The sequence below is a fragment of the Peromyscus maniculatus genome, chromosome 5 (assembly GCF_049852395.1).
Source record: "Peromyscus maniculatus bairdii isolate BWxNUB_F1_BW_parent chromosome 5, HU_Pman_BW_mat_3.1, whole genome shotgun sequence".
Classification (NCBI taxonomy): domain Eukaryota; kingdom Metazoa; phylum Chordata; class Mammalia; order Rodentia; family Cricetidae; genus Peromyscus; species Peromyscus maniculatus.
This window is the reverse complement of record NC_134856.1, coordinates 87,631,393-87,656,154: the sequence shown is the minus strand read 5'-3', so window position 1 is coordinate 87,656,154 and position 24,762 is coordinate 87,631,393. Positions and strand designations below refer to the sequence as shown.

General features: G+C 44.3%; 1 long non-coding RNA gene and 1 pseudogene across 2 annotated transcripts; both read left to right on the top strand.

Moving 5' to 3' along the window:
- The first annotated feature begins 1,217 nt into the window (after nt 1–1,217).
- On the top strand, nt 1,218–2,170 carry LOC102909744 (large ribosomal subunit protein eL24 pseudogene; annotated as a pseudogene). The gene has a single exon (XR_013051474.1). The product of XR_013051474.1 is annotated as a large ribosomal subunit protein eL24 pseudogene (transcript).
- A 13,267-nt stretch (nt 2,171–15,437) lies between these two features.
- Nucleotides 15,438–19,909, top strand: LOC143273167 (uncharacterized). Its single transcript, XR_013051075.1, has 3 exons — nt 15,438–15,724; nt 18,291–18,333; nt 19,321–19,909. It is a non-coding gene; the product is annotated as an uncharacterized LOC143273167 (long non-coding RNA).
- Nucleotides 19,910–24,762: the final 4,853 nt, after the last annotated feature.

The window sequence follows — 24,762 nt, the reverse complement described above, 5'->3', positions numbered from 1 at the left end:
CTAAATAACATCCCACTGAGCCCTTAACACTCAATGGCTCTTCTAGCCCAAAGTTCCAAAGTCCTTCCACAATCCTCCCCAAAACATGGTCAAGTCTGTCACAACAATACCTCACTACACTAGTACCAACTCGTCCTAGGGTTTCTATTGCTGTGACAAAGCACCATGAACAAAGAGCAAGTTAGGGAGTAGAGGGTTTACTTGGCTTATACTTCCACATTGCTATTCACCACTGAAGGAAATCAGGACAGGCACTCTAACAGGGCAGGATTCTAGAGGCAGGAGCTGATGCAGAGGCCATGGAGGGGTGCTGCTTACTGGCTTGCTTCCCTTGGCTTGCTCAGCCGGCTTTCTCATAGAACTCAGACCACCAGTCAAGGGATAGCACCACCCACCATAGGCTGGGCCCTCCCACATTGATCACTAAGTGAGAAAATGCCTTACAGATGGATCTTAAGGAGGCATTTCCTCAACTCAGACTCCTTACTCCTTGAGGACTCTAGCTTGTATCAAGTTGATACAAAAACAGTGGTACAGATACTAAAGAGACTTTTAAGTGCCTCGGGTGCCAGGGGCAGTAGCGGCACACGCCTTTAATTCCAGCACTCGGGAGGCAGAGGCAGGCGGATCCCTGGGAGTTCTAGGATCAGCCTGGTCTACAGAGCAAGTTCTAGGTACAGGCTCCAAAGCTACACAGAGAAACCCTGTCTCGGAAAAAACAACAACAACAAAAGTATCAGATGAATTTTTAATTAATTTATTTTTTAAGTATACTCATGATATTCATTAATTACACTCATGATATTAATTACATTTGTGGTATTCACTGATTACATTCGCAGTATTCATTCAATAATAATTATTATTTTTTTTTTTTTTTTGGTTTTTCGAGACAGGGTTTCTCTGTGTAGCTTTGCGCCTTTCCTGGAACTCACTTGGTAGCCCAGGCTGGCCTCGAACTCACAGAGATCCGCCTGGCTCTGTCTCCCGAGTGCTGGAATTAAAGGCGTGCGCCACCACCGCCCGGCTATTTTTTTTTTTTTTGGTCAATAATTATATTTATGATATTCATTAATTACATTAATTTTATTGATTTATTACATTCATTATACTATGTTGTTTTGAATGAACAGCATTTCCTCAATGATACAGTTATCAAGAAATGTAAAGGCCTTTCTCTTCACCATCTTTCCTCCGGCCTGCCGGCAGCTTTCACCATGAAGATTGAGCTGTGCAGTTTCAGCGGGTACAAGATCTACCCCGGACACGGGCGGCGCTATGCTAGGACCGACGGGAAGGTTTTCCAGTTTCTTAATGCAAAATGCGAGTCCACATTCCTTTCCAAAAGCAATCCTCGGCAGATAAACTGGACTGTCCTCTACAGAAGAAAACACAAAAGGGGACAGTCAGAAGAAATTCAAAAGAAAAGAACCCGCCGTGCAGTCAAATTCCAGCGAGCTATCACTGGTGCATCTCTTGCAGATATAATGGCCAAGAGGAATCAGAAACCAGAAGTTAGGAAAGCTCAGCGAGAAAAGGCTATCAGGGCTGCCAAGGAAGCAAAAAAGGCTAAGCAGGTATCCAAGAAGACAGCAATGGCTGCTGCCAAGGCCCCTACCAAAGCAGCACCTAAACAAAAGATTGTGAAGCCTGTGAAGGTCTCAGCTCCCCGAGTTGGTGGAAAACGCTAACTTGGTAGATCAAAGTTTTGAATGAAGATCAATCTCTAACTCTAAAAAAAATAGAAAAAAAAAAGAAAGAAATGTAAAGGCACTAGGATAGAAGAACTGAATGTAAGATTAGCAAGGATCCTTTACACTGAAGTTTAATGTTGGCAGTACAGGTCCAAAAGCCCTGCACGAAGGACAAGAAGCAAAAGCAAACACCTGAACTGAGCTAACCTTTCCAGACTGAGCCCGACCACAACTCTGCAGCCACTCTTGGTTCTTGCATCACTACCTATCCCAGTTGATAAACAGCTAGTTAAGCAACAAAAACTATCCATGGTGAAGCAACTTTAAAGCCACTAATTGGTTCAGTGAGTTACAAGGCCACAGCTGTTCTTAGTTCCCGCTGGAGTGAAACCTGAATAAGAGGAAGTGGGTTGGTTGATAGAGAATGGTAGAAAGTACACCAATCTTCAATATATTTCAAATCTTGACACACTGCAGCACATTGGAGTCTTTCTTTTTAAAGATTTATTTATTTATTATACAGTATTCTGCCTGCATGCCAGAGGAGGGCACCAGATTTCATTATAGATGGTTGTGAGCCACCATGTGGTTACTGGGAATTGAACTCAGGACCTCTGGAAGAGCAGCTAATGTTTTTAACCTCTGAGCCATCTCTCTGGAGTCTTTCTTATATCTCAGTGCCTGGGAACAATTGTTTGCTGATCTGTTTTTCCTGTGTTTCTATTCTCACTCTACAAAGGAAGAAATTGAGTTTAAGGAAAAACACGAGAAAGCCTTAATCCGGGCTGCTTTCATCTCTTCTGTTCCACTGTGATGGTTTCTCCATGGGCTTTTCCAACAGTTTTACCCTCTATATCCTATCCATTGTCTTCTTAAAAAACGAATCTGATCATGTCCATGCCTCTGCGTATAGTTTGTATTTAGAAAGAAATGCAAGGCTGGTGATACAGCTCACAAGGGATTGCTTCATCTAGCCTCTTCAGGCCCTTCCATTTGTCTGGTGCTATGCCCTTGCTTTTTGATTGGTACAGTCCAAATGCATTAGTTTTTCAAGTCCTCGAATCTGGCCTTTAACCAGCAAACACTTTTGTACTCTTCTTGGTTCCACAGTGATTGACCTCCACTTCCTTCTGAGCATTTTCACAGAGCTAGCCCTTCCCACTTCCCCTCAACCAATATTCTGTCAGTATTCTGCTTATTTGTTTTCCACTGCTTTATCAGATTGCAAATTATTTTCTTCACTTTTCTTTGCCTGCCAACTAAAATGTCAAAGTCCATGAAGGTAGGGATATTATCTGCCTTGTCTACAACTTTGCTTCTAACATTCTGAAAAGTGCTGAGCACATGAGAACTGATCAAATACTTGATGAATAAACAGGATACTTGGGCATGCTGCCATGATCAGCAACGATTAAATGCAATGGAATAAGGCAGTGAGGATATAGTTCAGTAGTAAAGTGCTTACCTAGCTTTCAATCCCTAGTACTGAAGAAAGGAAGAAAGAAAGAAAGAAAGAAAGAGAGAGAGAGAGAGAGAGAGAGAGAGAGAGAGAGAGAGAGAGAAAGAAAGAAAGAAAGAAAGAAAGAAAGAAAGAAAGAAGAGAGAGAGAGAGAGAGAGAGAGAGAGAGAGAGAGAGAGAGAGAGAGAGAGAAGGAATGGTGATGTGCTTCTCTAACCCAGCACTCAGGAGGCAAAAGACACTGAGGCCAGCCTAGGCTATATAGTGAGACCCTGTCTCAACAACAAAAACAAGCGGGGTAGTGGTGGTGCGTGCCTTTAATTCCAGCACACAGGAGGCAGAGATGGGTGGATCTCTGTGAATTTGAGGCCAGCCTGGTCTACAGAGTAAGTTCCAGGAAAGTCAGGTCTACACAGAGAAACCCTGTTTTGAAAAACAAAAAGAAGGGAGGGAGGGAGGGAGGGAGGGAGGGAGGGAGGGAGGGAGGGAGGAAAATATTTAATACCAGCTCTTCTGGGTGTTTTGAAAAGTAGGTGTTTGTTTTGTTTTGTTTTCTAAAAAAGGATACTAAAATTACTATTTCACAAGATCTCAATCTGTGGAAGATGACTGCATTCTATATCAGCCTGACAGGAACTCCAGACCCCAGTGGGACCAGGGAAGTTGACTTAGGAGGGTCCTGTTGCAGTCCAGAGCAGTCAGGACAAATTTACCATCCAAGTTGTCCATCATAGACAACACTGTTCACAATCTGAGTGGCTGCACATCACCTGCCTCTTCTCTGCCCATCCTCCCATCCACCATCTTCCACACACAGCGATGCCACACAAAGCAACCTAAGTGGGGCTGTAATTGTGATCACCCCTATCTCAGGCTTAGGCCTTCTAGCATTAGTTCAGGAGCTGCTGAGATCCACTTGACCCTGTGGTCCCCACACCAGAATCCCTGAGCACCTGGACACACACAGGAGTTTGAGGAATTAATAAGAATGAATAAAACTGGAGGTGCTAACTGCAGGGTTGGGGGTCCTGACAACCTTTTCCTCAAAGGACCCCACTCTCCTTTCTAGAACTCCTGACTCACAATCTGAGAATTTCCTTAAATCTTCAGTGACTTCCAGGCTCCTTCTTCAGTCCTTCAGTGTCTGCCTTGTGGGGACTCTGAGTTCTCTCCTGTCGGCCTCTGGATCTCTCACAGATTTAAAAAAAAAACATGACTCTCTACCAGAAAAAAAAAAAAAAAAAGGAAGGGAGGGAGGAAGGAAGGAAGGAGGGAAAGAAAGGTTTTAGTACCAGCTCTTCTGGATGTTTTGAAAAGTAGGTGTTTCGTTTGTTTTGTTTTCTAAAAAAAAAAAAAAAAAAAAAAAAGGATACTAAAATTACTATTTCACAAGATCTTGGAGGTAAAGATTTATAAATTATATATCTATTTAAAACCTTGCACTGAGGATGTAGTTCAGTGGTTCAGCACTTGTGTGCACAAGTGTGGGGAAGACCCTGTGTTCAATCTTTAATATGTCTTTAAGTCTTCTGTGGGTCTCCACTGCTCTTAAGATAAAGTCCAAATGCCTGGTCATTTCCTAACACAGATTGGACCATCTGCTGTTGAATTACCTATTGAACCACATCTCTCACCATAGCCCTCCTCCACCCCCAACTTATTTTCTGACTCAGTTGCTATTTTAGGGTCCAGTCAGAAGGTATTTTAAACACAGGCAATGTGATAAATGGAAGTGTTAAAAAGAATTAGAAGAGTAAAAAGATATGTTTCCCCAGAGACTTGGAGCTGGAGAAGTGTGAAAATGATGCTACCTAGCCTCGGCCATCAATGCTGTCTGTGACCGCTGTGCTGTTGAAGGGAATGCAAAGGTATCCACCCTCGTTACCTCCACTGCCAGTGAAGCTGATGTAGTGACCCTGCCAAGGCTGCTGGTGAACCCAGGAGGATTCAGTCATTGGCTGCTGTTGCTGCCACTAGTGGAGATGCCTGCAATGTGGAAGAACATGGTACACACACATACACTCAAAACACCCACCACCATCTTTCTTCGAGGCTTTCCACTGGCGAAACCTGGCCAATAGCCAGTTGGCAGAGAGCTCAGGGAAATGTAACTTGCTGGCTTTTTGTCTCCTGCAATGCAGAGTGAAGCAGAACCGGAGTTGAGAGCCAACAGACAGACTCCTGGCACTGCTACCCCAAACGTTTTCGCATCCCAGACACTTGCCATGCTGTTTCCCTTATGGACACTTGTTCTTCTGTCTGAATGTACACTCGCATAATTGGCCGTGCTTTCTTCTTGCTTGCTTTGGTTCTCAGTGTAGATGTCCCATCTTGTAGGGTTCTCTCCTTACTTCTCCTAACTTAGTCAAATTCCAATGTTCTGGGGTCTCAGAATATTCTGTATTATCCTTCTCTAAGCAATCATCACCCTGTCTTGGTTTGGCTTATTGTTTTGTTTGTTTGTTTTTGAGACAGGGTTTCTCTGTGTAGTTTTGGTGCCTGTCCTGGATCTCACTCTGTAGACCAGGCTGGCCTCGAACTCACAGAGATCTGCCTGCCTCTGCCTCCCAAGTGCTGGGATTAAAGGCATGTGCCACCAACTGCCCAGCTTGCTTTGTTTTTTAGATAGGGTCTCTCATGTATCCCAAGTTAGCCTCAAACATTCTCTGTAGCTGTGTCTGTCCTTGAACTCTTGATCCTTCTATCTTTACCTTCCAAGTGCTGGGACTACAAGTATGTCATGACTGGTACACCCTAGCTTCTAACTGGGTTTTTCTGTTCTGTATTTGTGGTGGCTTGAAAGAAAATGGCCTCCAAAGGGAGTGACATTATTAGGAGGTGTGGCCTTGTTGGAGGAACGGGGTGGACTTTGAGGTCTCTCAAAGCTTCTCTCAGTGTGACAGTCAGTTGACTTCCTGTTGTCTGTAAGATGTAGCACTCTCAGCTCCAGCACCACGTCTGCCTGTACACTGCCATGCTTGCTTCCCTTCATAATCATAATGGACTGAACTTCTGAAACTGTGAGCCACACTCAGTTGAATATTTTCTTTATTGGAGTTGCCATGGTCACGATGTCTCTTTACAGCAATAGTAAACCCTAACTAAGACAGTATTGTTTCTAGGTTGTAAACCTTTCAAGAGTAGAATGCAAGCCGGGTGGTGGTGGTGGTGGTGGCGGCGGCGGCGGCGGCGGCGGCGGCGGCGGCGGCGGCGGCGGCGGCGGCGGCGGCGGCGGCGGCGGCGGCGGCGGCGGCGGCGGCGGCGGCCGCCACACGCCTTTAATCCCAGCACTCAGGAGGCAGAGACTGGCAGATCTCTGTGAGTTCAAGGTCTACAAAGAGAATTCCAGAACAGTCAGGGCTGTTACATAGAGAAACCCTGTCTCAAAAAACAAAAACAAAACAAAATGTTTACAGATATTGCCAGTGTCTAGGCAAGCAAAATGCACCTGGGTTGAGAACCAATGAACTACACTATTTAGGTTTTCAAATTCCTTGTCAGTTTTCCAGAAGAATAATTTGATTGTCCACTTTGACTAACTAACTGTAGCCAGGGGATAGGATCACATGGTAGAGATATGGCTGCTAGCAGTCCACACCTGTGGGAGGATTAGCCAGTTCCCAAAAGAGAGGGGTGGACAATATTCCAGTAGGTATCAGTTACATTTTCTTTTCTTTTTTTCAGTCCTCCCACCCCTCAGCTGAGGACGGAATCCAGGGCCTTGTGATTGCTAGGCAAGCGCTCTACCACTGAGCTAAATCTCCAACCCCCATTTACATTTTCTTAATCACATGCATTAGGTTTCCAAGCCCAACTTTGTGTACCCTAACTTAGGTAGTTTAGGGGAAATTCCCAGAGATATATTTAAGCTATCTTTTTATCTTTAAAAAAAAAATTAGAAGGTGGGCAGCTCAATGATAAACCACTTGCCTGGCACGCTGATTTTAACTCCTAGCACCTCAAAAGAAACTGAAAACATAAAAAATTGACCCCAAATTTTCCTTACAATGGCTTTACATAAACTGAGTTTTAATTTTCCTTCTACTGCGTTATTGAGTGTGCCTCCTCTTTGCCAGGTGTTGGCTGTGCTGTGTGCCTCAGTGAGCCAGGATAATTGGGTTCTGTAAAAACAGATCCTGCAGGCTCTTATTTGTGGGGGAGGAAACTCACAGCTAAGAAAGTTGAAATTTCTACCATCAGCTGTCTTCTCTCAGTAAATTATATTTAAGTGGCTCTTGGTGGAATCCTGTCAAAATGTATGGTTTGGGGAAGCCTGGCTTTATGTTATTTTTTTTTCAAACTTTTAAAATACTCTCCAAAAAGTAATAGGGAATTTTAGAAAATTAAAATCCATATTAGTATAAATGTTATGTTTCTTTGTTTATCTGTTTGTTGGTTGCTGAGATAGGGTCTCTCTATGTAGTTCTGGGACTCACTCTGCAGACCACACTGGCCTCAGACTCAGAGATCTTCCTGCCTCTGCCTCCCCAGTGCTGGCATAAAAAGGCCTGGGCCACTGTCACTGTTCTAGAGGCAGTGGGACAGGGGAGAATGGAGTCTAGAAATGAGGTGGACTCAAGTCATGCAATAGCCAACTTCATTCAGAGCACCAAACAATTTATACTCTGAGGGTTAAGAGGGGTCACGTGAGTAGTGTCCAGTCACAAGGGCAAGCCACCCATGGCACACAAGCTGATCACAGCAGAATCATTTTTTTCCATAGAGGCATATAAACAAATAATAGTCAGTCATAAAGAATAATCTGAAGTAAACTCACTCCTACCTGCTACACCTGGGAGGGGCACGAAAGCATAATCTGAGAACAATTCCATGTTCTTGAAGAAACCATAGCAATAAGACTCTCATTTTGGTTTCTTAGAGTTTTCTCACAAGCACTCAGAAGTCTCCTTGTACAACTCCATTCTTGGACTGTGTTCCGACATGCCACCATGCCCAGCTTCATAGAAATGTTCTTTTTTTTTATTATTATTATACTTGGTTATGTCTGAAAATTTTTTTTTCCAGTTTGTATTTTGGATTTCTTTTTTTTTTTTAATTTTATTTTAGAATACCATTCAGTTCTACATATCAGCCACGGGTTCCCCTATTCTTCTCCCTCCCACCCCCTCCCCTTCCCCCCAGCCCATCCCCCATTCCCACCTCCTCCAGGGCAAATCCTCCCCTGAGGACTGCGATCAACCTGGTAGACTCAGTCCAGGCAGGTCCAGTCCCCTCCTCCCAGATTGAGCCAAGCGTCCCTGCATAAGTCCCAGGTTTCAAACAGCCAACTCATGCAATGAGCACAGGACTTGGTCCCACTGCCTAGTTGCCTCCCAAACAGATCAAGCCAATCAACTGTCTCACCTATTCAGAGGGCCTGATCCAGCTGGGGCCCCTCAGCCTTTGGTTCATAGTTCATGTGTTTCCATTCATTTGGCTATTTTTTTTTCAATAATTGAGTAAAACCGAAATTTATTATAAGCCACAGTCGTCCTAGGGACCTCCATGCTATATATATATATATATATAGCCTCCATGGTTCTATGGGTTGTGGTCTGATTGTTCTTTATTTTATATCTAGAATCCACTTATGAGTGAGTACATACCATGACTGTCTTTCTGAGTTTGGGTTACCTCACTCAGGATGATTTTTTCTAGTTCCATCCATTTGCCTGCAAATTTCATGCTTTCATTGTTTTTCTCTGCTGAGTAGTACTTCATTGTGTATATGTACCACATTTTTTTCATCCATTCTTCCGTTGATGGGCATCTAGGTGCCACCATGCCCAGCTTCATAGAAATGTTCTTACATGTTCTTAACAGAATGGCTAAACTTAGGAAAAAGATGGATTCAAGATATTTGTTGTTGTCATAGTTTTTCACGACAGTATCTGATGCAGTTCAGGCTGGCCCTGAACTCACTATGTAGCCAAGGTTGGCCTTGAACTTCTGATTTTTCTGTCTCTACCACCATGGTAGTCTTCACCACCATGTCTCATTTATGTGGTGCTGGGCATCGAACCTAGTGCCTCTTGCATGTCAGACAAACACTCTACCAACTGAGCTACATCCCAGTTCCTGGACTTGAGATGTATCCAGGGCATGTAAATGAAGAATATTTCAGGATTTGGTTAAGTCCTTGTGTTTATGTTAAGGGGGAATAGAGACTGAGTTTCTAAAAGGCCCTCTGGACACAGTACGGAGACTAACTGTAGATAAGCATGAGCTGAACAGAGAGTTCTGGGAAGGTGACATTTTGGATCACCACCAGAGCAGTAGTTGTGTGGATGCACCAAAAGTCACTGGACTCACAAAACACAGTGAAAGGAGGGTGGGTCTATAGGTTTGAGGTTGAGTGTAAAATCCATACATTGTTAGTCAAAAATGTCTGACTTTTTTTGACCTAGACAATTTGATGACTGGCCAGGAGAGCTCTCTAGGGGTGTCATTTTGTCACTTAGGGAAGGGTGTGGCAGGACAGAGCAGCTCCTGTTCAGGCCAGCTGGGAGACAGAGTAAGCTGGCTGTGCTTTGAAAGCTGTAATTTAGGTCAGAATTCTTCAGTTTTCAGCCCTATCACTTCAGAGGAACTATTGACACTGAAAAGCTGTCCTTGGGCCTTATCTGTGTGAGGGCGTCTGGGCTGACAGGTGCAGCCCGACTCACTGGTGTGCTCTCTTGATCGGCTTATTGGTTGGCCCAGTAAGAAAGCAGCCAAGACAGAAGTTAAATATGTGCATTGAGTTTCACTTTAAGCTGGGTGTGGTGGTGCATACCTAAAATCCTAGCATTGGGAAGCTTAGGTGGGAGGATTACCATGATGTTTGGCCAGCATGGGCTACCTAGGGTATGGAGACTTTAATCTTAAAACAAACAAACAAGAATGTACTTTGATGCACTATCTTTTTTTTTTTTTTTTTTGGTTTTTTGGTTTTTTGAGACAGGGTTTCTCTGTGTAGCCTTGCACCTTCCCTGGAACTCCCTCTGTAGCCCAGCCTGGCTCTGCCTCCCAAGTGCTGGGATTAAAGGCATGCGCCACCACCGCCCGGCTTGATGCACTATCTTTTGTTTGTTTGGTTTTGGTGCTGAACAAGAGTCACTTGCCTACATGTCCAACCCCACAATTCTCTCATTTAGGCCAGTCTTCACTTCTCACGTAAGTGTTTAAGCGGCAGTAACTGGAAGGAGAAATGGCCACTGGGCCAAAAGGTCAATGTTTGTTTTGGTTGATTTTATATTAAAACTAAAAAAGATGGAAATTACATATGCTTTGGGTCTCTTTTTATAAAAACATTTGTATATATTCATTGCACATGGTATAGTACATTTTTTAAAGGTTTTTTTTTTTTTTTTGGTGGTGGTGGTTATTTGTTTGTTTTAGCAGAGTGTCTCTGTGTAGCCCTGACTGTCCTAGAATTTTCTATGTAGACCAGGCTGGGTTCAAACTCACAGAGATCCACCTGCCTCTGCCTCCTGAGTGCTGAGACTAAAGGCTTGTGCCACCATACCCAGCTGGATACAGTGTAATATAAGGACATTTTCACACATACCTCTGTCCTCTCCCCTTCTCATCCTCTGCCTTCCATTAGCCCCTTTGTTTCCCCAGAAAGTTTTACTTTTACTTTTGTTTTTTAGTTTTAAAAATAAATTTCCTTTCAAGTTTATTATAAAAACACATTGCAAAATTTAAAAATCACAGTACTTGTACTTTCATATAAACATACACGGTTTTATGTGTCTGCATAAAATCTAAGATCCACATGACAGAAAACATGTGCTATGCATCCTTTTGAGATGGCTTAGTTCGTGCATGGGATTATCTATATTTGCACCCCTTTTCCTGCAGACTGCCCTGGGTTATGAAGTTAGCCCCATTTACTCTCTTCACTTCTTTGTTCCACTTCTTGTTCTTGTCTTTCCTTTTGTTTTGTTTTTCCCCCTTTCCTCCCTCTTTCTCTTAGGTTGTCTTCCCATGGGCTCCGTCAACTGTAGCATCTTTGGTGCTTCCTAACCCACTGGCATGAGAAGGCATTGGTTTGGAAGCCGACCTTCCACTTGCTTGGTGTGTCATGAGCTGCCCGACCCTCCGGTTGCTACAGCTCCGTGTTCCGCCCAGTTTGTCCAGGGGTGGGTTTCGCATGGCTCTAATTCCAATTGTTTTGCACACTCTGGTGCTAAGAGATCTGACCAGTGTATAAGGTAAAAGAGTCCCGGGATGTGCTTTGAGAGGCTTGCCTCCATGTGTAGAAGCCAGGCCTTCACTCCACTCAATATCCAAGGGCTACCTGGGAACACTGCAGAGAAGATCAGAATCTTGCCTGACCAGCTTGATTTGCATATTTGGGTCACTTGGCCCATTTGTTGTTCTGTAGGAAGTACCTGGGATCCCACCCCGTAGGAGGACATTCTCACCCTACCCGTGATTTGTGAAACTTCCCTGGGTAACTGAGGCTGAGCCTGCTACAGGAGAGGGCTCCTCTGACTTACACCCCAGCATTTCCACAATGTTAAACAGTTTACCTTGGGAATTTAGCCTTAAGATGTCAATGTTCTATGTTTTTAGTGTGTGTGTGTGTGTGTGTGTGTGTGTGTGTGTGTGTGTGTGTCACATGCAGGCATGAGAAAGGTAGAGGACAACCTTGGGCATTATCCACAGAAATCCCACCTACCTCTGCTGTGGATATTGCTCTATATAAATAAAACACTGATGGCCAGTGACCAGATAGGAAGTACAGGCGGGACAAGGAGAGAGGAGAATTGGGGAAACAGGAAGAAGGAGGGAGAGACATTGCAGCCACCGGCAGGACAAGCAACATGTAAAGACGCCGGTAAGCCACCAGCCATGTGGCAAGGTATAGATTTATAGAAATGGGTTAATTTAAGATATAAGAACAGTTAGCAAGAAGCCTGCCATGGCCATACAGTTTGTAAGCAATATAAGTCTCTGTGTTTACTTGGTTGGGTCTGAGTGGCTGTGGGACTGGTGGGTGAGAGAGATTTGTCCTGACTGTAGGCAAGGCAGGAAAACTCTAGCTACATACCTCTTCTTACACATAGTCCTCTCATTGGCCTGAAGCCTGCTGATTTGGTTCCTGTGGCAGGCCAGGGAAGGGATCCCCAGGGGTCCTCTTGTCTCTGCCTCCCCAGTGCTGGGATTACAAGCACATGCCATGACCCTGGGCATTTTTACATGGGTTCTGGGGATAGTGCTCAGGTCCTCATGCTTCCAAGGCAAGCACTTTACCGACTGAGCCATCTCTCCAGCCGTCGTGTGCTTTGCTTTTGATTTTAAAATTACACATGGTATTTTGTAAGTGAAACAACACTTAAGTTGGTTAATTTCTTTTGTTGCCCTGAAAGAACACCTAACAGACATGAGAGGGAAAGTTTATTCTGACTCGTAGTTCAGGGAGACAGTACATCAGGTAGGAAGGCCCAGTGTCAAGAGCAGTCCGTGGCTGTGGCAGAGGAAATATGAGGGCATTAGTGAGACCACCTGGCACCACACTCTGCCATCTGGCCCTACATCTGCTGGCTAGGCCTCAGGGCCAAAGGTTCCACAACCTCCCCAAACAACAATCATTTTATGTTTAAATTATAGCAGACATCAAGAGAGAGAAGTAGGATGGGTTTATCCCTTATAGTGAGGCCTCCAGTTCCTCTCCTTGCTATTCATTTTCATAGTTTCTTATATCATTACAGAAATATACTATACAGACACTAGCAGAGTTTATGTGTGTATATGATGCATATATGTGTGTATATTATATATATGCTAACATAATGGGTAGAATAACATTATTCCATTTTCACTTAATATAGTTGATAGATCATTTCATTTATCCACATGTTGATCTCACTCTTTCTGTATTTTTAGTTATAAGCTTAGCCTTTAAGATCTTCCTCTTCCTCTGGAGAGATGGCTCAGCCATTAAAGGCTAGGCTCATAAACAAAACTCTAAGATCTTACTTGTTAACATCTGCATAGCAACTATGACTATGGTACAGAACTTACAGAAGGCCAAGGTTCAATTCCCAGCACCCACATAGTGGCTCAGTTGCAGGGGATAAGATGCCTGGTCTGAACTCTGCAGGTACTGCATATGCCTAGTGTATATACATACATGCAAGCAAAATACTCATCGCATAAAAATAAACAAATAACATCAAAAATATATAAAGTGGCAAACAACTTGGAATCACTGTAAAAACCCAGATCAAATTATAACTTTCACTTTGTTGGAAAAGCATTGCATTCATGGAGGGACAGGGTGAGGTTTTCCTCAGGGAATATTTATTGAGTGGTGGCCCCTAGGAAGTCCTGTCTCTGACCCTTTAAATACGCACTGTGACAACAATATTTTCAAAAGTGTCCTTAAATCTAGAGAGGACCTAAATTCCATGAGAGGTATCATTTTAATATAAACATTGAGGGAGATGTTTAAGATAGGCACACTGCAGAAGCCACTGCAGAAGAAACAGGAGTAATACCACTCTATCCAAAGAATGTTGGAGAGCACCAAACCAGGAAGAGACAAGAAAGGACCTGAATCTACAGCCTTCCAAAGGAGACATGGCCTTGCTGACACCTTGACTTCAGATTCCTCATCATTAGAACTGTGAGAGAATGCCTTTCTCATTGTTGCTATAATCCATTACAACAGCCCTAGAAAAAACAGGTCACTGATTTATGTACAAGGAGTACTGGCCAAATCCTTTCAAAGTACGACATTAAATGTGTGGCCTGAGCCAAGCAATCAAACTTGTTCAAGGTTAGTTTTCTTCATCTTGAAAGATGAGAAGGGCGGGTTAATTTGGTTAAGTGCTTTACTTTCCAAATGCACCCTGGAAAAGTTAAAGTAACAATCAGATTTAGATACCATGGGATTGGAAGGCAATATATCCATAAACAGGACAAACTCCTTTTATGAATCTAGAGAAGTGGATGTTCTCTTTGGGTGTGGTGTTTAGTGAATGCTCACAAAATGCAAGTTAGAAGAGAGAAGAGAGAGAACTTTGCTGGGTGTTGAGAAATGAAGAGTATGTAAGGTATGAGATATGGTGATGGGCCTAGAGAAGACTAGAAGAACACAAGTTGGAGCAAGAATTCACACCAAAAATCATTGTTTCCTTTAGAATTTTCATTGTCTGTTTGACAGGCTCTCACTGTGGAGCCCTCACTGTTGATAGATCTTTTTTTTTTTTTTTTTCAGAGCTGAGGCCTGAACCCAGGGCCTTGCACTTGCTAGGCAATTGCTCTACCACTGAGCTAAATTCCCAACCCCGTGTTGATAGATCTTAATAAGAATTCTGTCATGAAGAAGTGAGCTTTGACTTTAGTGGGAAGACAGAGCCTTTGTCAAGGAGAATGGAACACTATCTGAAGACTTACTGTTTAGTGTGCAAACTAGTAGCAACTAAATATGAGGGACACAGGGATGAGGATACTTTCAAAATCATACACAGAGATTCATGCCTTTAATCCCACAACATGGGAGGCAGAGGCAGGTGGATCTCTGAGTCTGAGGCCAGCCTGGTCTACATAGTGAGTTCCAGGAGAGCCAGGGCTACATAGTGAGACCCTGTCTCCACACAAAAACCAAATAAAATAAAATAAAAATATGAATCACACCCAGATCTTGATTATTGGGAACAAGGCAAGAGCAGCCGGTGAGCTGGCTCTGCAGGTCTATGTGCTTGTTATGCAAATCTGGCAACCTGAATTCCATTCCCAGAACCAACATAAAGGTAGGAGGAGACAACTAACGCTACAGAGTTGCCCTCTGACCTTTCCATGTTCACTGTGGCATGTGTGCCCCCACCACACACATTGTGTGTATATATACACAATAGTAAAGAAGAGATGTCAAGAAAGGAAGGGCCACGGATGCACCTCAGTAATAGAGTACTTGCCTAGCATGCACAGGGCCTAAGCTCAATCTCCACCAGAGAGAAAGAGAGGGAGCGGGGGTTAATAATGAACCATCAGGTTGACAAAATTAATTAACTTTTTCAAAATGGAGAACTAAATTGAACCTTGAATACATATAGTGATTCAAAAAGCTTTAGGAGCCTTTTGTTACCACTGCGCTAAACAGGATAGCTTAGGAAAAGGGAAGGTATGCTGGATGTGCACCACCCAGACCTCCCTCTGTTAATAAGAAACTTTTTACCTAAATGCTTGCAGATACTCAGCTAGAGAGGCATTTGCCCAAGGCCACGTCCCTCCCAGGGCTGTGTCTCGTGGCTGATAGCCCCAGGGACTGATAGGCACAGAGCCCAGAGCCGATGGTCCTATCCCCACTACTCAGGACTCTTGTGCTCCTGTAAAGCTCCCATGGGGCTAACCGGGCTATCCTGGTGTCTGTCTTAGAGTTACTAATGCTGTGGTGAAACACTATGACCAAAAGCAGCTTGAGGAGGACAGGGTTTAATTGGCTTATGTATCCTGAATCACAGCCCATTGAGGGAAACCAAGATAGGAACTCAAACCAGATGAAAACCTGAAGGCAGAAGCTGATGCAGAGGCCATGGAGGAGTGCTAAATATCCAGGACTACCAGCCCAGTGGAGGTAGGTCACCCACAATGACCTGGACCCTCCCACATCAGCCACTAATGCCCTACAGGCTTACCTACAGCCTGATTTTATGGAAGAATTTCTCAGTCTAGATTCCCTCATCTTAGATGACTCCTGCTTGTGTCAAGTTGACATTAAAACCAGCAGCTGGGTGTGGTGGCGCACGCCTTTAATCCCAGCACTCGGGAGGCAAAGGCAGGCAGATCTCTATGAGTTTGAAGCCAGTCTGGTCTACAGAGCAAGATCCAGGCCAGCCAAGGGTACACAGTGAGATCCTGTCTCAAAAACAAAACAAACAAATAAAAGACCAAAAAGAATCAAATCAAATTTATGATGCCAAAAGGCTATCAAAGTGGATCGAGCTGTTGCTTCCTCCCCTCCCCTGGCTAGTGTCAGGTCAGAAAGCCATAAATATGCTGATAGGGCAAATCCCTTCTGCCCTCCGGGTTCACTTCCACCAACATCACTGTCTCAACATCCTGTATCATGAGCCAGGACCAAAAGCTTGACCCACAGAAGGCAAGCAAATTTGGAATCAAGTTTCCAAGGTGATCGGTGGTCCCACAGGTGCTCAGCTGGGTGAGGAGCAGTGTCAAGGCTGGGTTTAACTGGAAGTCCAGGAGCCAAGAACACAGGGTAGAGAGAGAGACAAGGCAAGGCTGGCAAGGCAGCGTGGACCTCTGCGACTGCTCTCTGCAAACCCGGGGATGCAGAGCCTGATTTGCCTTAGTGATTTGTCCCTACCTTTCTGTCTGGATGGTGTCAGATGAGAGCTAAAAGTGCCCTCCCTCCAGTCAATATCCAAATGAATCCTCCTTTTGTCTTTGAATATACATGGCTGACAGACAGGCAAAGTATTTCCTTGGGCTTTGGCGTTTTGATAGCGATCAATTCCTTAAATCAAAGAGATCACATTCTAAGAAAAGAATTCCAGACTTCTGCTGGGGCTGCACTTAGCAAATACTCTAGAAACCTGAGGGACCTACCTTTATTGTGGAGGCAGTGTTGTGCCCAGATCGTAACCCCCAGAGAGACCACCAAGGACGAGCATACCAGAATGCAAAAGCAAGGTTTATCTGTTACAAGTCATGACAGGGAAGTGAACTCAAGCCATCTCAAGTGAGGCAGAGAAGAGTTACTCTTTCTTGGGGAAGTTAGTTTTTATAGGCAAAACCCATAAAACTTCTTAGAGGGGAGGGGGTTAGTACAGGTCCATCCTTGATTGGTCCAGTTTTTCCCGGGCCTGGACTTTATCTTATTCTAGCTTATCTGTTTGCCCTGTCAGGAGTTTTACAACTCCTCTCCGGGATCTGGTCATGTTATCTCCGGAGAGGGGCATCTCATGGTTAATTGGTTACCATCAGACATCCTGACTCTGTTCTTTTGTTCCTGGGGCTGGCGCCATCATTTCTGGGGACTTGAAACTGGCCTGGGTCTATCTATATTGAGATATCTTTGTCTAAGGCCCCCTTTTTGAGACAATAGAGTGAGGGTCTTGTTGTGCCTAGATCATGTCCCCAAAGCCGCCACTGGAGACTTTAGGTACAGAATGCAAAAGTAAGGTGTTTTCTAAGTTTACAAGCCTCCAGGGAAGCCCTTCCAAATCTCTCACTCACAGCAGGGAGGTTGGAAGGAGTGCTCCCCTTTCTTTGTGAGGCTAGTTCTTTTTTTTTTTTTTTTTTTTTTTTTTTGTGATATATATTTTTTATTTTACAATACCATTCAGTTCTACATATCAGCCATGGGTTCCCCTATTCTCCCCCCTCCCACGCCCTCCCCTTACCCCCAGCCCACCCTCCATTCCCACCTCCTCCAGGACAAGTCCTCCCCCGAGGACTGTGATCGACTTGGTAGACTCAGTCCAGGGAGGTCCAGTCCCTTCCTCCCAGACTGAGCCAAGTGTCCCTGCATAAGTTCCTGGTTTCAAACAGCCAACTCATGGAATGAGCACAGGACTTGGTCCCACTGCCTAGATGCCTCCCAAACTGATCAAGCCAATCAACTGTCTCACCTATTCAGAGGGCCTGATCCAGCTGGGAGCCGTGAGGCTAGTTCTTAAAGGCACAGACCATATAATTTATTTTAACCTGCCTCCCTTTTTAGTCTTTTGGTCGAATATCCTGACTGTGTTTTCCAAAGTCCCTGTAGCAGATACAGCCACCTGGGGAAAAGGGGTCTAAGTTCTTATCTACACTTAGGAATCCTGGTTTAAGCTTCTCTTTGTCTGTAGGGGATAGAGTGGGGGGTTTTACTGAGGTATCACAGCAGTTGCCATTGAAGACTAAAGGGTGACAATCTGCACTGAGTATCTGCAAAATGTATGGCTAAGCTCTGAGTTGGGAGGTCACCTACCTCTCTACAGACATTTATATTATAGCCTCCCTCTCCTGCCCCTGTGCTGGCCCCGCTGTGGGCATTTACCTAGCATGGGTGGTGACTAGATAATAGACCAGAAACCCTTGAGGGACTTTCCAAGGACTATCCCTGGGAGATGCTCTAGAGGAGAAAACCTAAGAAATTATGTAAATCTAAACTAAGACTGACATTTTTTTTTTTCCAGCAAAAATTTGGGGAAATCATGACTATTCCTGGACTGTTAACTGGTAAGTTTTCACGGGACAAGATGCAGAAAAAACAGACCAACTACATTTTAGACACGCTAAGATACCCCTTGTAGGCATATGGCATCATCGGAGGATTTGATTCAAGTGGAAGAAAGTAATTTGCTATGCTCATTCAGTCAATTAATGAAAAAAGTCAACCATTCAACAGATACTCAAGGCAACAGCATAGCAGACATTGTGATGAGGAGAGGCCCAGAGCAGTGAACACTGCAAGTGGATCTAGCTCCTGTTCTAATGAGGGTCTAGCATTAAAGATTAGCATTGCTTCTCTGAGCAGAAATGGGACACTTGTTCCACAGGACGGGGGTAGGATATGAAAAAGCAGAAGAGCAGAGGAGAGAGGAGGAGAGAGGAGGGAAGAGGGAAAAGGAGAACAGTGGGAGAGGGAGGAGACTGGGAGAAGGAAATGGAAGGAAGAGAAAGCAGAGGAAGGGAGGGCCTGAGGGAAGGAGAGGGGAGGAGAGAGGGGAGGAGAGCAGGTCACAGGAGAGGCGTCACACTAATGGCCTCAATGGACACCTTGGCTTTCCATGATTCTCTGATGGAGGTGGACCTCATCTCCAATCTATAGATGGAGAAACTGGAGCCTTGTGGTGTTACCTCACCCAAGGCCATACCACCAATAAGTAGCAAAGCTGGGATACCAGGGTCTGTTTGACACCAAGATATGAATTATTTTCTCTTTTTGTCAAAATTTACTTTAAAAATTGCCTAGGTGTTGTGGTCCATGCCTATAATCTCAGCACTTGGGATACAGAGGCAGGAGCATCACAAGTGAACCGCTAGCCTACACACATAGCCAGTTCAAGGCCAGTCACAGCTCTGTGGTGGGGCTCTGTTTCAAAGTCAATGTTGGCTCTGGTGCATACCCAAAGAAGAGCTGGCCTCTAATAGAAAGGTTTACTAATTTACTTACACCTTAGGCTTACACATTCCACATACATTGTCATTTTAAATCTCTTTCAGGTCCTGGCCCATGGTTACACTTTGAACAATTTAAACAGAGACAGGAGACTACACGTCTGGCCACTTGGGCACATGGGAGATTTACACTACAAAGGCATTGCCAGAATTGTTTCTTAAGCACACCCGTGTTGTTCTTTTTGCATACTTGTTACCCAGGTTTATCTTGCCCACCTGGCAGAATGAGGCTTTTCCTGATAAGAACACAGAGACTTAATGGCAGACCAGGATTTAATGATGGCTGCCACCCTGCACTGCCCTCTTAAGCTGCACCTTAGAGTCATGTTCCTTGACTTAATGGCCAGTTGTAAGTCAGGCTTATCTCTTTTTGTTATGGGAATGGAGCCTGTTGGAGGTCAATTTTGGTGAATAAACATTAGCAGAAGCTTTCTCAGTAACCCTAAGCTTCAATTTTGGTACAAAATTTTCCTTCTTAACAGTCAATAACAGGCCTGGTTAGTATTCTTTTTGTTGTTGTTGTTTTGTGATTTGTTTTTCTAGGCAGGGTTTCTTTGTGTAGCCTTGGCTGTCCTAGAACTCACTCTGTAGATCAGGCTGGTCTTGAACTCACAGAGATCCACCTGCCTTTGGGTTTAAGGGCTATTTTATTTATCTACTTAAGTCATATTGAAAGTAGTGCTCTTTTATCTAAATTCTACTTCATGGAACTTAGTATTTTCTAAGCAAGTGTTAGTTAGTAAATCCTTCCTAACATCAATTTTACTACTTCAGGTTTCGCCTTCTTTAATATGCTGCTCATCATTTGTTAATGCAAAACACAGTTCTTAATGCAAAAGGAGTAAGAGATAGTTCATCTGAATTAATATGAGTGACTACGGCTGGGAGCATTAATTCATGAATGAAATGTTCTACTGTGGAAGGGGTTACATGAACTTTTATAGTTGTAGAATATAAGAAAGCCTTAAATTGATGGAGAAACAAAACACATTGGTGAGACATCACATAGGTGGGTCACGGCAGAGTTAGGAAATATCCTCTATAGGTTTCAGATATTGTAATATTCTTAGCTTTACGGTTGGTGGAAGCTAGTGGTCTGCTAAGATTAACAATGAATCCCAAAAGTTTTACCTAGTCGTCATGAGGTTCTTAGGTCAGATTTAGAGGTTGGTAGCAAATGGTTATTACAGCCACTAAAGATAGCCCAACATAACTTTTGGGTCTTGATCTGTAATATTCCATCTCCTCATAGCCATGAAGTTCTAGTCAGTCAACTAGGATGCAGGATTGACATAGATATGTCTTCAGAAACTTCAGTTCACAAGGGCCTGGCCTGTGACGAGTGGGCAGCAGCAGTACCCCCACCTATATCGCAAAGAATTAGGTCTTCTCAAGAACGAGGGATCCTGTCTCCAGAAGGGAAAAAGAAGTTGAACAGGCCAAAGAACAGGCCTACAGTGGCTGGGAGCCATTATACAGCATACCACACTCCCCTTCCGATATGTCTACTCTATTTTCCAGAACTCAAAGTGTCTAATGCCTTGTGCATGCAGGAGGGAATACGGCAAATGCTGAGATGAATCCCATTTTCATAAGCCCATCTAACAACTACTGTTTACTCATTTCTCAGACTGTTTCATGCAGAATAACTAAACTATCCCCGTCCAGGCACTGTTCTGGGTCTTGGAATTGAAGCTCCTGTTTATTTATTTATTTATTTATTTATTTATTTATTTATTTATTTATTTATTTATTATTTTTGGGGTTTTTTTTCGAGACAGGGTTTCTCTGTGTAGCTTTGCGCCTTTCCTGGAACTCACTCTGTAGCCCAGGCTGGCCTGGAATTCACAGAGATCCGCCTGCCTCTGCCTCCCGAGTGCTGGGATTAAAGGTGTGCGCCACCACCGCCCCGCGAAGCTCCTGTTTTTAATGCATAGGCCCTCCCTGCTCATGAGGAGTAGTATATCTAGCAGAGAAGGAGGAAAATGTAAGAAACTGAAAGGTGGGGCTGGAGAGATGGCTCAGTGGTTAGGAGCACTTGCTGCACAAGCGTGAAGACTGGAGTCAAGGCTCCAGGAGCCATGTAAAAAGCAAGGTGTGGCGCCCACGCCTGTAACTCCAGCAACGTGAGGGAGGAGAAAGCATACATCCAGCCTGTGACAGACTCTGTCTCAAAGGTGGAGCGTGACAGAGCAGGACACCCACCCCATCTTCCTCTGGCCTCCATGCATTAGCATATGCACCCCCCATGTATACACACCACACATATTCATTCTCTCTCTGTCTCTGTCTCTCTCTGTCTCTCTCTCTCTCACACACACACTCACTCACTACTATTCAGTATAAAAAGAAATGGGTCTTGATAAGACTATGGCATGTAATATTATATTAACAAGTGCATGAAACCAGGACAAAGCTCACATATAATGAGATTCCATTAAAAGGAAAGATCCAGGGTAAGTAAATCCACAAAAAGCAGATTGATTGTTATGAGGGCTGATAGGGATGAGAGTGAAGAAGGATAGCTAAGAGGTCCAGGAGTCTATGCTCGGGTAAGGAACCTATTGTGTGACTGTTTCCTGGAGAGACGTGGACAAATGTCTATTCATCCCAGACATGATATCCTCCATGGAGCAAAGAACAATCCCTCCAAGTCTAGCTTGGTGAACTGATGATGAGTTTATTGGGTTTGCTTACAGAGCATGCGTGAAGGGTTACTTACAGGCGCATGGGTGACCCTCCCCCTGCCGACAGCATCACTGAAAACTCTTACCCCTGCATGAATGACAACTGCCTTTCATTCCTCTTCAGTCAGCTTTCCACCATGCCACTGAAGGGTTCCTTTAAATTTTTATTTTTATGTTCTGTGAATTGCATTCCAATAAAAAACAAGGGGCTTATGAAGTTGTTGAGCTATGTAAAGCATAGGCAAAGGCCAGCCAGAGAAGGAGTGCTTATCCCCATCCTACGGGAGTTATGAAAAACCTCCTGCAGAGCCCAGATTTCTCCCTGCAATAGAGTTTCGTCTGAGCTCTTCAGGCAAGCACAGCTGTGCACAAGACTCAAAGCTCCCGTTTCTTTGAATGCTCCAAGATGGCGCGTACTTCTCCCCTGGAGGTGGGTCTTTATTTCAGGGTCAGACCTCAAAGAGCGGGCTGTATTTGCTGGAGTCATCATCAGCATGTTTGTTACTTTGATTTAGATACTGGCATAAAGAGCCATTATCAAAGGACTGCATGTTCTCTGCCTGGTCACTGCAGGCCTGCACAGCATCCCCAGAGGCTACAAGTTTACTGATGGGGAACAAAGGTACCATTGTTGTGCGCACCAAGCAGTTAGAAAGTAGATTTCTCTTTGCTGGCACTATGAGGCAGGACAATCTATTTCCATTCTTCAGAACATTTAAGTGGGGGTCTGTGGCCAATAGTGTTCATTCAATCCAAGTCTGCTTGCTCCAGAAAGCAGGAAATGGGTGTGTGTGTGTGTGTGTGTGTGTGTGTGTGTGTGTGTGTGTGTGTGCTCAAGGGCCCTCACATAGGCTTATCCAATTAATAGAAGCCTTACCAGCCACTCTCCTAGAAACTCTTTGATGACTAGAAGAGAGAATCAGACAAGGCATGATAGGATGTGACCTTCCCAGAGGCAGTGCCATGTGTCCCCAGAAAATCTTGTCCATAGCAGTTGACTTGGCAAGACCTTAGCACAGTGAGGGGTCAGCTAATGACTATCCCTAATTGGAAGCCACCCAGGCTTATGAAGTCAGGCTCATTTCTCCTCAGCCCTCAAACTCTCTCTTTATTTCCAGCATTGGCTTCCTTTCTGGAAGTGCCATGCCCATTCTGAAGTCCTTTAATAAACACCCGCTTTCCCTAGCAGCATTCTTCATAAATACAGTGTCACGCGGTACATGGTCCAGCGCTGCTTTTTGGTAAGGTTCTCTGGCACAAATTTCCACCAGTGCTTCTGTTTTGGGCAGGCCCTAGCTAGGTATCTGACACATATTGCTTTATTTAATCCTAGTAATTACCACTTGAAAGAAACTGACTCAGAGAGATTGGGGTTTGGTCAGGGTAAGCAAACCTTCAGAGCCATGGGTGCTGCAGGTAAAGGGGCTATATAAGCCTGGTGATCCGGAGCTCTGCAACTGTGAGTAAAGTCAACTATTTCCTCCCTTTAGTTGTTTCTCTTGGGTATTTTGTTCACAGCTTTGCAAAGTAAGTAATATATTATTTTATCCAGGGCTCTTTCAGTCAGGGAGGAAAGGGGCTAGGAAAATGGCTCCACGGATAGAAGCACTCTCTGCTCAGTGGCCTTAGTTCTACCCAGGGAACCCAGGTAAAAAGCTGGATGCAATGGTGGGTATTGTAATCCTAACACTCCTGTGGTGAGAAGCAAGGTAGAGACACGAGAATCTACTAGAAGCTCAGGTCAGCTAGTTTGCAGTATGCAGTGGTAGAAGAAGCCACTCAGGAAAGTCATCTTCTGACCACCACACACATGCTGTAGTGTGTGTACCTACACACACACACACACACACACACACACACACACACACACACACACACCAAACAAAAACTGCTGTGGGATATTCTGTATGGCAAATGTGTTGCTCTGATTGGTTAGTAAATAAAACACTGACTGGCCAGTGGCTAGGCAGGAAGTATAGGCGGGACTAACAGAGAGGAGAAAAGAAAGAACAGGAAGGCAGAAGGACTCACTGCCAGCCACCGCCAGGACAAGCAGCATGTAAAGATGCCAGTAAGCCATGAGCCACGTGGCAAGGTATAGATTTGTAGAAATGGATTAATTTAAGCTGTAAGAACAGTTAGCAAGAAGCCTGCCATGGCCATACAGTTTGTAAGCAATATAAGTCTCTGTGTTTACTTGGTTGGGTCTGAGCGGCTGTGGGACTGGCGGGTGAGAGAGATTTGTCCTGACTGTGGGCAAGGCAGGAAAACTAGCTACAAAAAACAAATAAATAAGAATGTGAGCACTCGGGAGGCAGAGCCAGGCGGATCTCTGTGAGTTCGAGGCCAGCCTGGGCTACCAAGTGAGTTCCAGGAAAAGGCGCAAAGCTACACAGAGAAACCCTGTCTCGAAAAACCAAAAAAAAAAAAAAAAAAAAAATAAGAATGTGAAGAGAGGAAAAGCAGCTGGGTAGTGGTGGCACATGCCTTTAGTCTCAGCACTCAGGAGACAGAGGCAGGCAGAAAAGATGCTCAGCCTCATCCATCCCCACAGAAACACCAGTGAGGCCTACATGGGATGTTGCTTCACATTCCCTAAGATGGCTAGTCTCACAAGTCAGATAAGGGTGGAGAGGCTGTGGAGAAACTGGATCTCTTACATGCTGTTGGTATTGACGGAAATGAAAAATGGTGCAATCACTCTGGAAAACAGGCTGGCAGATTCTTGAATGATTAAACAAGCACTTGAAAGAAAGTTTAACAATAGAGACAATAGCCAAAAACAAGTCAAGAATGATGG